Consider the following 12,102-nt stretch of genomic DNA (forward strand, 5'->3'; position numbering starts at 1 on the left):
TTTTCAAATTGAATTAGTCTTCCTCCATCTAAACAGCTTTTCTTTTGTTTCATTGTGTTTGTGTGTGGTGGGGGGAGAGCTGGCAACTTTTTCTTAAAAACTGAGGCAAAATTGCTAACATCCTGGTACCCTGGGTACAACATACTACTTTGGAAGCCTGAGTGCACACTTCTCTTTGCTCTGTAAATGGGGAACAGTAAAACTAACAAAGTTTACTTCAGGTGTATGACTGCAGAGTTTATGCAATTAGTAGGGGGATAGATGGTGACTGTGCAAATTACAAAGGGCAGGAATCTGAGTTCAACACTTGCAATCCATAGTACGTTCTGAGACATCTTCAACAAAGCAGGAAATACCAGGAATACGCAGTAGGGAGGGAAATGCAGGTCCAGACCATTAACATTTCTAATTGCAGCAACTACTTTTTTCAAGAGATCATAACTGGAATACTACTCCCTTACAGAAGGCCTTTCTGCATGGCTGAAGATTCCTTAACCCAATCCTGTCCCTGAACCCCTCCCCCAAAATGTTTGTTTCCATAGTGAGGTACATAAGCACTGGGTACATGCACTTCAGTGCCATCTGAAGAGTGTTTCGGTCATTCAGAACTACCATGGTTGGAGGAATGTTGGTCTTGTGTTTAAGGCACTAGCTTGGGAGTCAGAATATTCCTGGCTTTGCCTGGGAGTCCATTCAATTCCTTGTTTTGCCATTACCTCTTGTTTGATCTTGAACAATTCACTTAAGCCAGAATTTTCAAAACAGTTCCCCACCCACAATTTAGACTGGATTTCGAAAGAGCTCTTTTGAATTTGGCCCCACAGTATGATCCAAAGGCATTTGAAATCAAATGGAAAGACTCCTAATAACTTCAGTTTTGGATCAGGTCCTGAATCTCTCAGTGCCTCAATTGCCCTGTAAAATGAGATTTTCTTTCTCCTACCTTTTGTCTGTTTTGCCTATTGAGCTTTCTGTGAAATTCATGCAGGCATCCCCCTGCACTCATGTGAAACCTGACTTCAATAGGTCTCTGCACAGGTACAGCGGTCTTATTTCAGAATCAGGCCTTGATCAGGTGGTTAGTTTCTTGGGGCAGGAGCTGTCTTTTTCCGTCTGCATGTACAGCACCTAGTACAATGGTCCCCAATCTCAGTTGAGGTCGCTAGGCACTATTGTAATAATAATTAATGGTAATATACTGTGACATTACCTAGTGTACAATTTGAACTGTTGAACAGCTGTGTCCCCTCAGTTCTCCAATCTGGGGTGCCTTTTATACTACTTTGCTGTAAGAACATCCACTCCTGACCAGCTCACACACAGCCTCTAACATGTAAAACCACTCCTAACTGCACACTATTGAGGGCCACTAGCTAAGCACTCATGCACTAAACTGCAGAGGAACACCAGCATGCTCTCTAGTCCCAGATGTTCCCCCCAAAGTGTGTGTCTTGTACTGCTCAGTACCCTCCTGAACAATACAAGCTCATAGAAAGTCCATCATTTCATCAAAGGAAAATGGTAATGCCTTGTTATCCCAAGGGGATAATCCAAACACATTGGTTAAAATAAAATAAGATAAGTTTATTAACTACAGAAAGATAGATTGTAAGTGATTACAAGTGATGATGCATAAAAGTCAAACAGCATGCTAATGGCTAGCTTAAACTAACAGAATTCAAAGCAGAGGTTTTCTTCACCATACGCTGCTGTAAATTTCACAGGCTGGGGTTCCTTTCAGCCTGGGACCCCTTCCCTTTAGTTCAGTGTCCTTTAGGTATTCATTGATGTCATGAGCGGAGAGATGGGAGGAGGAGTACAGTCAAGTGTTTTCCTCTCCTCTTTATAATTCAATTTCTTGGGCTAGAAACATCCTTGCTGACTCATGGTGACATGCAGTCTGTTGTGGATGTGAAGTTTGAACTGTCCCTGTGGAGGAATGTAAATTTCTTGTTTACACATTTTCCCCTGCTAGAGAATGGCTGCTTAAGCAGGTGATAGCCCTTTAACTCCTGAGAAACTGATTTGGGCCTCCTTTTCTTAAACTTGGAGCATATTACAGCAATGATACACAGCAGAAACTTATAACTTCATATACAATGTTGATATGCATATTTTACCCCAACAATAATGTTCAGCAGATGATGATATTTCTAATACATCACAAGGCATACTTTGTAAAAATTTATCATAGTCTTGTAAAAGTGATGAACATAATAGTATAGACCATCACATATACCAAGCCATGCTGCTCTAACTTATCTGAGTGAAAATTGAGAGAAGAATGCAAGATTTTGCTCTATATGTTTTTTTGTTAAAATAGAAAACAAGCCCACACTACTTGAATATTGTTTTTTAATGTCTATGTAAGAAATCAAGTCATGTTTCCTGCAAAATGGTGGTCTGTTTTCTAGGTATCTACCTTTGAGGGCTTGAAAAGTCTGGGAGTCCCTTTAACCACCTGTCAATGGAAATAGATGAGTTGGATTTATTTTTATTTTTTCTTAACTACTCTAAATTATTTTTGAATGAATCAGGCTTCTGGGAAGAAGACGGCAATTCAGTCAGTCTTGGCAGAAAAAGATAAGATCTTTTTGTATACTCATAATTTGTCTAGTTTTGTATTTAGTCAAAATTACTTCCTTGTAATTAGTTTAAACTGTCTGTACCTTCTCAATATAGAATGTTAGGACTGCAACAGACTTTTGTGATGCATGTAGCTAATGAAGTGTTCCAGCAATCTATTAAAGAGGAAATACTGTTCTCTCATTTATTATATATAAACATACATATGGAATGGAATGTACTGTTGTATGTGTCTCTCACTCCTATAGACACAGCTTTGTTACTATGTTGATTTGGGAAATCTGTCTATTTAGAGCTTATGAATTGTTTGATATTGGGGGCTCTTTATGTGTCTTTGTGTCAGACAGCTGACTCCATTGTCGATGTGGTTCTCTGTTGTCCTTCTACCTCCCTGTTGGACTGGAATTCCAAGGTGGAGTAGAACAGGGTTGTTAATAAAAGGTCACTAAACTCAGATGGCCCTCAGAAGCAATTTAGACTAAAAGCTCACTCCTATCCAGGAGAACTGGTTCATCAGAGGAGAGATTGCCTGATAATTAAATCAACTGGTAGGAGTCTGTGGTCTCCTGCTGTTGCTGATCAAGAGGTCACTGAGGAGGCTGGAAAATAATTGTTTTAACTCTAGCTCTTTGGCCATTTTCATCAGTTCAAGCTGAGGGGAGCTGTTGCGGGAGCCTGATAAGGTAGAAGTGATCGCTACCTTCTGGAACACAGATGAATACCCTCCCACCCCTCATCTCAAGGACACCCAAATGGAAGGGTGAGCTGGAGAAGGGGGTATTAGGTTCAGGGTGTTTGTTTTCTAAATGATGTGTACTTTTTTCTGCTTTATCTTGCAAAAGTAAATGGTTTTTAGAATCCTGTACAAAGTCCAAATCTGTTTGCTTTCATTGTCACATGCCTCTGAACAGGTGAACTATGAACCAGAAGGCTCACACCTTTGGTGGGGTTCAGGGGTATATGCCAGAGCTGCTCATGAAGCAGAACTACGGTCTCAAGCTGAAGGTTTCCAGTGCCCAAAGTGGTGTCGGACACAAGGGCTTCACATGGAGTTCTTGCTTGTTCTTAGGGACAGTACCTAAACTCTGCCTGGCCCCAGAACGCTAAGAGCATGTAGGATTCAGCAGTTGGATCCCCTCACAGAAATCTGGTGAGCGTACAGCTTAGGGAGCTTGACCAGATCTGTGACAGTTAGCTAAAATTAACTTGGGCTGCCTGGATTCATTCTGGTCTCTGGTGTCATAGAGCTCCCTATTTGAAGGGACTGTTAACTGTGAAGGCCAGCCACTATCTCTTCATGGTTTAATCCTAGATATTGATAGCCATTGTGAACTTTAAGGCTGTTAATGGGCTAATCCTGTGCTCACTCCTCAGCAACTTCCTCTCCTAACCTGGCATGCTGTAGGATTCATAGTTTTTATTAACATTAATACACAAATATTTCATGTGAAGCAGTTAGGGTTGCTACACGCACAGAATGCTTTATGAAACCCCAGAAGCAAGGAAATGGAAAGATAAGCTGCTTAACAGTACTTGCCTCCACTTTTCCACCCACAAACACCATCTTAGCATTAGCACAACTACTACATATCACTATGCACTGTGGCTGTAAGCCTGCGTTCCTTTTATGCTTCTGTGAAGACCTCTATACCAAATTATTTCCCCCCAACATTATCTTTCAAGGTGCATACACCCAAGAGTTAGAATATTTTATGTTGTTATATTTCTGGAAGGTTGCACATAATATTACTCTGATTCTTAGAATTTAGAACCCCAAAATGGGGAGAAAGAAAGTGGGCTGCTTTCTGAAGCACAACTTTGACTCAGATTGTATATTTCTCTAGAGAGCCCAGAGGCCTGCAAACAGAACTAGTAAACTCCTGGAAAAATGAGAGCTTGTATTTCTAACACAGTCTTCCATATACTCAACCCAGCAATAGTTGTTGTGGGTGTTTTGTGCAGTATTTGGTTGTGGCAGGAGGGAATATAAAGTTCTCTGTTCAAAAGGGTATTTAGAGGGGGTAATGGAAGGCTGGCATCCTTAAGAACAGAAGAGTGTAGCTTCTGCAAGAAAAGTTTTTATGTGCACCCATCAGCCAATCAGGTTTGTGTGCTCCATGTCCAGTAGCTTAAAATTAACATAAATACGACTTTGAAAACAAAACAGAGTACCCATTGCTCCTGATCTCCTCAGAATCCTGCTCTCTACTCTATTTTGTAGAGACACAATATTGTAAAGAAATATCAATCAACAATGAAAAGCAGAATTACTCAAAGAAAAAGTAATCAGAGTCCAAATGCAAAAGCTTCCTATTAGAGAAGCTAAACAAAAGCTACATTTATAGTTTCCAAAAATTGTCCCTGGATGAAGCTTCATGAGAAGGAGGTAGCCAGATCATGAGGAAACGGGAACTTGTGCCTCATTTTTAAAACCACTTTAATATGCAGCCTAACTGTGGAGTCAAAATGGGTAACTCCAATAGATAAAATCATAGCCATTGCAAAATGGTGCCGGGGAGAGGGAATGTTCAGATTGCACAAGTGCAGTCCACTAATAACCTTAAACATCGGGGCAGTATCTTGAAAATGAATCCAGTAATGAAGAGGAAGTCAGTGGATGTGGTGAAGAACCTGTTCTATAGGCTCTGTTAGACATGTTCTGCTTTGGAGGGAGGAACCAAGTGATGGACTAATTATAGCTTCCACCTACCCTGCACCTTCATCCTCTGGTAGAGTGAGTTACAGTAGACCACCAGCACTGAGGTGGGATATACATGGATTTCTATGGCTAGGTCTGCCCCGAGGGAAAATCATGAAGCTTCCTTTTCAGTCAGAGATGAAGAAAAGGTTTTTAATAAGTTTTGTTATTCTGGTGTCCAGCATCAATGTGCCTTGTAGAACAGAAGATCACTTGTGGATATATGTCTCAAACAGAGTAAAGGCATACTGTTTTTAAATACAACTTTTTAAAATGCTCCCCCCTTCTAATTGCCATCACATCAGTCTTTCCTGGATCAATTATGGACCAGCTGTCTCTATTCAGCTTCCAGTTTACTCAGTATACTGAGATAGCTGTGAGATACTTCATGCAGATGTTACTAATGATACACAGAACTCTTTGTCAGTGTAAGTCATGGCATCTCACAGTCTCCATTAGCAGCTTCAAATCAATGTTGAATAGGAAAGGTGAGAAGATATGGCCTGGTGGGACTACACAAATTAGGGCCTGCATGGAAGAGTAACTGTCCATCAAAACATTTCAGGATCTGCCAGGGAGTGACAAGCATAGCCAGGCTGAAGTAACCCTATCTACCACTGCCAGGTTTTACGAGTGGGTCAGCATTACTTTATGGTGGATGGTAGCTTGAGACTGAGTAGTGTCAGCAACCACATTCATGGTGATAAGGATGTTCTCTATCAGGGTAGCTACAGCTGTTTCTGTGCCATGACTCAGGCTGAAGTCCTGCTGGGGAGGATCTAGAAATTTAGTGGTGAGCAGATGTTCCTGGGCCCTGCTTGTTAACTATTCAGGTCTTACTGAGGAATGGGAAAGTAGAAACCAGGTGTTAGGGGGTTGGTTCATGTGAGTGATTCTTTTTTAATAGTAGTCCAGACTATTTCACGTTTCAAAGCAGTGGAAATAATGTCTTCCCTAAGGAAGGTGTTGATTGTCTCCCTCAGCAGTGGGCTAAGGTGTGCATTACTGGCTTTTGCTATTCAGCAGGGGCACAGGTCCATTTCACCAAGATTTTTCCATGTGGTTTCAGCAACTCTCTCTGGGTGAATTGGATGAAAATTTGTCAAAAATGATCAGATAATTGTTGCCTGCTGCACTGATATATTTCCCTCTTGATTTGAGAGGCTGTCACACATTTGATTAATGTTCCTCTGTGAAAGAAGTGAAGAGCTTCTGGAAGCAGGTGGTACTTGGCTCTGTGGTTGGTTGAGGAGAGGCAGGCTGCCTTTATATATGTGGAGGATGGGACTATATTTGGGCCTCACTGTCTGTAAGGTACTTTAGATACAAGCATGCAGGGTGCCAGTAGAAAGGCTAGGGTCAGGAAGATGAGAGGTTCATGTTTACACACATGACACACTATGCAAATGGGTTTTATTTTGGGGATTCTGGTTTGATCCCAACCCTAGTTTGGGAAACATCTGTAGCTGCATCTCCTTTCACATATGGCTTTAAAAGCAGTAAATAATAAAGCATACAAGGTAGCTTCTATGTTTCCCTACGGTTCCTGACCAACATAACTCCCTCATTTATTTCCCCTCTGAGTGTAACACTCCATTTCTAAAGTGCTGAGCTTAAATAGTCTCAGCTTCACCTAATTAGCTCACAATCCAGGAGTGTCTCTAAACTATTTCTGAAACTTGGAAAGCTCAAGCTGTTTTTCTGGCCTGGTGGATGCACCTAAGGCAGGGTGCTTCATGACTTCCCCTTAAAGACATGTACAACCTGTCAGTATTTATATAACAAATTATAAAACAATCAATTTGTAAGCAACTACAGGATAACAGTGTTATATGGAATTTGTCAAGAACAAATCATGCCAAATCAACTTCATTTTCTCCTTTGACAGGGTATGGGCCTAGTAGATGGGGAAGGGGAAGCTGCAGACATATCTTGATTTCAGGAAAGTTTTTGACAGTCCTACATGACAGTCTCATGAGCAAGCTAGGGAAATGTGCAGGTGTTATAGTAATTTCATCTAGACCACAGCTGTTGAAAGACCCTACCCAAAGAATAGTTATCAATGGTTTGCTGTCAAACAGGGAGGACAAATTAATACGGCCCTGCAGGGGTCTGTCCTTGGTCTGGTACTAGTCAATATTTTCATTAATGACTTGGATACTGGAGTAGAGAGTATGCTTATAAAATTTGCAGATGACCTTAAAATGGAAGGGGTTAAAGGCATTTTGGAGGACAGGATTAGAATTCTCAACAACCGTGACAAATTGGAGAATTGGTCTGAAATCAACAAGATGAAATTCATTAAAGATAAGTACAAAGGACATGACTTAGGAAAGGGGAAAAAAATCAAATATTAACTACACGATGGGAAATAACGGGTTAAGTGGTGGTGCTGCTGAAAAAGGTCTGGGGATTATAGTGGATCACAAATAGAATAAGAGTCAACAATGTGATGCAGTTTCAAAAAAGGCTAATATCATTCTGGGGTGTGTTAGCAGGAGTGTCACATGTAAGACACAGCAGGTAATTGTCCTGCTCTACATGGCACTAGTGATGCCTCCACTGGAGTACTGTGTCCAGTTCTGGGCACCACATTTCAGGAAAGATGTGGACAAATGGGAGAGTATGGCAAATACCCCTCTATCCCCAAATTTATCCACTGGCCAAGCAAGCAAATAATGATAAAACCCAGTTTTGTAGGATTCAAAAAATTAGACATTTATATGGATAATGAGAATATCCAGAAGTTTATATTAGATGGACTATTAAATGTAAGGAATGTAAACCCACATGTTCATGATATAAGCTGTATGAGTGCTGCTGTGCACAACTATGTTCAGAGGGCCAGCATAAGCCACCCATGTTATACAATGCAACCGTCTGCATTTTGTAAGTCTATGTTACTTAATATACACTAATATTGTACTAATCTACTTTTGAAATGGGCTAGTGTCAAGGATCATTAAAGAAAACTGTGGCATAATTAAGACACATTGTTTTCTTTTCTGTGCTCTTATTTTTTTAATATCTCCTTTTCACTCAAGCTGTTGCTACAGAATTAGATGTTGATGGAGTTTCTGACATGAACAATGATGAGTGGTGCATAATCTCAGTTAAAGATGAGAGCCTACTGCACAATGGGAAGAAGTCTTCCCAGTATAAATCTGGTACTTTAAAAGCCAAAGCTTCCACAACTGGGAGATAAAGAATAACTCAAAGTCCAAGTATGACATTCATTTACTTCCAAAGAGGTTTTAAAAAAATATTTATTTCTTTTTTCCCCTTTAAATACTCTGAAGTTTAAATGAAAACTCCGCAAATAGAGGATGGGCCAACTGATCTCCCTGTTCTCATTAAGCAGTACTTCACTCTGCAGTTAGCCCCCATGAAATCAAAGGTGTTTTGTTTAGGAATTATTATTACAATTGTCAGATTTCAGAGTAACAGCTGTGTTAGTCTGTATTCGCAAAAAGAAAAGGAGTACTTGTGGTACACCTTAGAGACCAATTTATTTGAGCATAAGCTTTCGTGAGCTACAGCTCACTTCATCGGATGCATACTGTGGAAAATACAGAAGATGCTTTTATACACACAAACCATGAAAAAATGGGTGTTTATTACTACGAAAGGTTTTCTCTCCCCCCACCCCACTCTCCTGCTGCTAATAGCTTATGTAAAGTGATCACTCTCCTTACAACGTGTAAACACCCATTTTTTCATGGTTTGTGTGTATAAAAACATCTTCTGTATTTTCCACAGTATGCATCCAATGAAGTGAGCTGTAGCTCACGAAAGCTTATGCTCAAATAAATTGGTTAGTCTCTAAGGTGCCACAAGTACTCCTTTTCTTATTACAATTGTATGTCAAAGGTATGATGTGCTGTAAAAACTACAAGACTCTAGGCTTACCATGCTAATAAAGATGATGTTACATACTTCACCCAATTTCTCTCTTTAACATTAAATATAATCCACCTAGGCCTTGACCTGACATGATAGACCTATTTCTTTTGATCTAAGAGTTAATGATTCTATTCGGAGGGACTAAGGCTGGATCACTGCAGCGAGGTGGAGGAAAGGGGTTCTTCATGAGAACTCTCTCACAGCAATTTCTCTACATTATTCCACTGTTGGAGATGGGGTTTTCCTCCTATGCTAGACTGTGGGATCTGCCTTCAAACCCACGTGCCTGGGGCATATAGGGAACACCCACAATGGGAGTGGAAGCCCCATATCATTGCTAGAGCTCTGTGACCCCAGAAGAAGGAGATTCTACCAAGAAAAGGGCTTGATGGAAAAGATAGCACAGGGCCAGGCCGTATTATTTTTTCTTAATAAAATCCAAGGAGTTATGGATGTCGCTCACACCCACCCATTCTTCCCAGATATGCCAAACGCCTACCTCCACCCATTCCATGGCATGGGTTATCAGACCATCAGAGAGGACTCTATGGGATGTAGGGAAAAGGAGGTGGCAGTGTTAGGGAGACAGATGAGCCCTACCTAGAAGCAAGAGAAAGAGAGATCTGCATATGGAGTCCCCTCTTCTGCACAGGCTAGATTTCTGACATTGGCCCTATGTAAGTGGGGAGACACTTAGATCTCAAGTACTGGTGCTTTTTGTCCCTAGAACTCACTGGGAAAGAAGTCAAAATAATTTATATCCTTCCTCCTCCTCCTCTCCACTGCCCACCTAGGTTAGTGGCTTGACATCTATAAACCAGGTCAGCAGCCTTGAGCAAATAGCTGAAGGAAATTTAGAAGATTGATCACTCTGTCATTGTATGATGGCAGCAAAAGGGAATCAGTGTTTTTATATAGCATCAAAGTGGACTGGATTTAACTGTGTAAAACAGGGAGAATTTAAATCTAGATCCAGATCATGGCTACCTAAGGTGTAAGGAAGAGTAAAACTAACCAAAGAGAGAGAAAGGAGTCTATCTTTCCTGATAGAATTGCCCTTTACAGGAATAATTGAATTTGTATTTGTCTCTTTTATGAGAGGTAACTTTTGTTAGAAATAAATAAATTTAAAAAAGCTTTGATCATTACTCTGCAAAAAGAAATGATAGAATTAATTTTTATAATGCCAACTGCATCATAAAGGAATTTTGAAATGGCTAAAGCCACTTCAGCTAAGCATACTCAGAAAATAAGGGCATTCCAGTTAATCCAGTAAGGTTATGGCAATCACCTTACCTGTCCATACATATGGTCCTCCTTAGATGTGTGTGTGTGGGGGGGGGGAGGGGCAGAAAGGGGGTTGGCTTTTTTGACTCATTCGTTGGCTTTGTTTCTAAGGGGACAAGGAAGGATAGATATGGATTCATTCCTGAAGCAAAAGTTCCCTTGATGAGCTTTCAGTAGGTGATATGGTGAAGGGGGAGCCAAGGAATTAGTTACATATTTTGTGCACTATATTATTAGAATGACCTTGGCACCTAATACAACCAGCTGTTTGGGGAGGAGCGGAAGGAAAATACAAGTTCACTTTACAACAATATTTATAGGAATATGACTTAGCATTATCATGGGGGCACAGTTATTGAAAAGTTAAAAGAAAAGGAGTACTTGTGGCACCTTAGAGACTAACCAATTTATTTGAGCATAAGCTTTCGTGAGCTACAGCTCACTTCATCGGATGCATGTTGTGGAAAGTGTAGAAGATCTTATTATATACACACAAAAAGCATGAAAAAATACCTCCTCCCACCGAGAGGAAGAGAGATCTTGTTCACCTGGTTCACTTAGTTTTACAGCTAGCCTGCAACAGCCTCACTAAAAGAGTCCCTAGCTGCAAGTTATTCTTTCTTCCTTGAGAAAGAGTGATGTTTATGATCTTATTGTGTTTTGCTTGGGACCATCTTTGTCTGTTGATCCCCAGTCACCAGGTCTGTGTTGTTTTTTGTCAAAGTTTTCAGATCCTCTGTTAATACTTTAATTCTGCTTTACATATGTGAACTCACTTCAAACATTGACTAGCAGCTCTTAAAAATAACAGGTCTGATTCTCCATTTCCCTCCCCCTAGTGTACATCAGTACAGAGTGGGTGGAAATCAGAATGGTATAATTTTGCCCTCACTTTGCACAGATGTAAAGGATCATCTTTGGGTCAAGGTAACAGAGAACCAGACTGTATTTCTTCCCCCCCGCCCCCCACCCCATGCTACTGTAACAATCTTTGTACAAGATATGCTTTGTAAAGTAGCACGTGAAAAATAATAACTGATCATTTATCTTCTTATATGATGTATGCCAGAAGATGTACAAAAAGTTATAAATATATACTGGAATTATGACTAAAGTGTGTTAGGGGGAGTTGGTAAACAGGTCTGTGTTAGACAAAGGAATGTGTATCTGATTCTCTGACCAGCCTGATTCTCTGACAAAGACAGTGAAGGTCCATATTTGCATATAAGCAGTAAACAAGACCACCAAGACATCAGGGAGAGGAGATAACAGGAAACAGGACAATATGCATTTCATCAAAAAAGAAAGAAAGAAAAAGCATGGAGCTTCCTTCACCACCAGACTCCGTCACTTTCCTCACAGCTTGAATAAACTTTACTTTTGAGGGCATAGGCGGTGAGTTATATGGGCCCATGGTGCCTGTGCTCCACCAAAGTTTGGGCTAACCATGCTTTGTGGGGCCTCACGCTCCAGGCTGCCCTGGAACCCATGTCCCCCTGAAGCCTGCCCCCCCCCCAAAAGCAGGGGGCCAAGGGCAATTGCCCCAGTGGCTGTGCTTGGACCTGTTCTGGGCACCACCAAAAATTATACAAACTTGGCGCTCATGTTTGAGGGGTAATCCAACCATT

General features: G+C 40.8%; 1 long non-coding RNA gene across 1 annotated transcript in view; it reads right to left on the reverse strand.

Moving 5' to 3' along the window:
- Positions 1 to 1,563: 1,563 nt before the first annotated feature.
- The window catches only part of LOC140895728 (uncharacterized), a 35,858-nt gene continuing 25,319 nt past the window's right edge, over positions 1,564 to 12,102 (reverse strand). The window contains exon 3 of the long non-coding RNA XR_012154330.2: positions 1,564 to 1,929. This is a non-coding gene — a long non-coding RNA (uncharacterized LOC140895728). The remainder of the gene's footprint in view (positions 1,930 to 12,102) is intronic.

The sequence above is a fragment of the Lepidochelys kempii genome, chromosome 11 (genome assembly GCF_965140285.1).
Source record: "Lepidochelys kempii isolate rLepKem1 chromosome 11, rLepKem1.hap1, whole genome shotgun sequence".
In the NCBI taxonomy this organism is placed as follows: Eukaryota; Metazoa; Chordata; order Testudines; family Cheloniidae; genus Lepidochelys; species Lepidochelys kempii.